At 50.8% G+C, this 2,376-nt stretch overlaps 1 pseudogene; it reads right to left on the bottom strand.

Moving 5' to 3' along the window:
- Positions 1 to 633: 633 nt before the first annotated feature.
- Positions 634 to 1,906, bottom strand: LOC129561899 (mitochondrial import inner membrane translocase subunit Tim13 pseudogene; annotated as a pseudogene).
- Positions 1,907 to 2,376: the final 470 nt, after the last annotated feature.

Genomic DNA, 2,376 nt, shown 5'->3' with positions numbered 1-2,376 from the left:
TAACTGAAGTGAGGGATGCAAATTGCTCACCACAAAGAGGCTATCGGGATTTCTAAAGTCTAAGACGCTTTCATATTTCACCTTAGGGAAGAAGCCCTATTTTCCTTGGGAATTGAGAAGGGCTTAGACACAAACTGGGGTCCACCTGTGGGGCACATTGCAGGCACTGAGGGGAAGGCAGTTGCTCCACAGCACCCTCAGGGCCCCCTGGGGGCAGAATCCTAGAAGCAGGAGGAGAGCTTGAGGATCTCAGGTGGAAACGCACAGAAGAAGGAAGGGGACAAAGGCCATCCTGAGGCCGGCCACCACCCTTGCTTGGGCTGCTATTCCTCCAAGGGAGCTTTGTTCAGCTAAGGGTGCTTCATGTCAAAGCAGACCAGGGATCCCAAAGGTCACATCTCCTGGTGGCTGGCTCTTTCAGTTCATAGACCAGCTCTTTCTTTTTTCCAGGACATACATATGGGACCAGGGCTACTGGGTCAACTCTGTACTGGAGTTTATAAAACCATCTTTTTCAGGGAGTTAACTGTTGGTTAAAGCAGTTAACTTCTAAGTTCTTCAAAGAGTCGATTGCCATTTTCATCAGAATCTCTGGAGATTCTTTTTATTTTTTCTCATTACATGTTGATTTTACTGTATGAACGTATTAAACAACACACCTCCCAGCAGCCAATACCATACATTAAAAGACCAAAACAGGATAAAGAGGGGGTGGTCCCCCACTCCCTCAAAAAATCCCTGCCCCTTCCCAGGTAAACTAATGAACATGGCTCCCCATCACTGACCTCACTCCTCCCTTTAAAATTAAATCCCTCTAGCCAGGGAGTTGTGAAGTTCACCCCTGAACTAGTTCAAGTTTCTCCATTCTCTGGCCGCTGAATAAAGCTTGTGATGTGTCAAACAGCACCCTCCTCCCAGGCAGACAGCATAAGCCGGGTTGAGGCCCCACCACAGTCCATACGACTTAATCCGTTAACAGGTGCACAAAGGGAGGTGGCACCGGGGCCAGGGCCTCTCCCACCAAGACCCAAGCTATACCGGCTAGCAGGTGGGCGGCTAGGCGGAAAGGACGGGCAGAGTCCCAACGGTCCCAGCACCCATGTCGTCCTCATAAACTTCTGTTAGGCAGTACGCACATGCAGGACCCCGCCTCACAAACAGCGTTTATGGAAATGGGTCCGGGGATAGGGCAAGGGTCGGGGGTTGGTCTGCTGGCGCATCGCGGTCACACGTTGGCTCGTTCCCGCTGCAGCCGCGAGTTGTAGGCACGTGACACGGTGTTCCAGGCGTCCGTGTAGCGGTCCATGCACATGGCAATGCACTTCCGCTCTGAATTGTCCAGGGAACCCCCCGGCTTCCAGATACACTTCCGGAAGCACTTGTCAGTCATCCTCTGTAGCAGCTCCTGCGCGTTGGCCACGGCGATCTGCACTTTCACCTGCACCATGATGAGCCCTGGGTCCAGCTTCCCGCCGCCGGAGCCCCCGAAATCTGAGCCGAAGCCTCCCTCCATGGCTCCGCGAAGTCAACCTGACCGCTGCCGCGTGCGCCGACCCGCACCCACCTGGAGATTCTTTTTAAAGCACACATATCTGTGTGTGTTTAGAATTAGACATGGAATAGGAATTAGAATGGAATAGGAAAGCACGGGGAACCTGCATTTGAAGAGAGCCCCAACGACAGAGGAGCCTGACAGACTACAGTCCACAGGGTCACAAAGAGTAGGACACAGCTGATTGATTGAGCACAGTCACTCACACCAGATGGGTCTTCTGTCTGGAGGACCACAGACTGATGGGAAAGGAAAGGAACATCTCATTAGGTACTAAATTCTCTTAGCACCTTTCCCAGAAAAACAATCCTCTGCTCTCAGAACCGGCTTCATGGGTGGAACTTCCCAGGCTTAGAAGGGTCCCATCTTTGGTTTAATGCTCTTGCTATTGCTGTCTTTGAAATTCTTAAATTTTTGAATGAGGAGGCCCTGACTTTTCATTTTGCACTGGGCTTCAGGAATTATGTAGTGGGTCCTGTCCACTACACAGTTAAGAACTTCAGAAAGGATAGACTTGCCCAAGGCCACACAGCTAAGGAGCGGAAATGGGTTTGGAATCCTGAGATGTCTGACCCCAAAGTTCTGCTACCCCATGACTCTGAGACTCAAAAGGAATGGACGTTGATAGTGGAGTTCTGATTTCAGCCACCTTGTCACATTTCAGGGTGAGGGAAAGGCCTTTCCCAGGCATCTTATCTACACCAGGAAGGTTTTCATCAGTGCTACTACTCATAAGAGTAAGACCAATGTATAAACTCATTCATCTTCACGGTAGGAAAGATACTGTGTAATTCCAGGCTGGTAGCCCCTGGAGGGAGAGAGTA

Source organism: Moschus berezovskii, chromosome 5, assembly GCF_049115385.1.
Source record: "Moschus berezovskii isolate FMDL1 chromosome 5, NW_MosBer_1.0, whole genome shotgun sequence".
Taxonomy (NCBI): domain Eukaryota; kingdom Metazoa; phylum Chordata; class Mammalia; order Artiodactyla; family Moschidae; genus Moschus; species Moschus berezovskii.
This window is presented reverse-complemented; position numbering and strand designations above follow the sequence as displayed.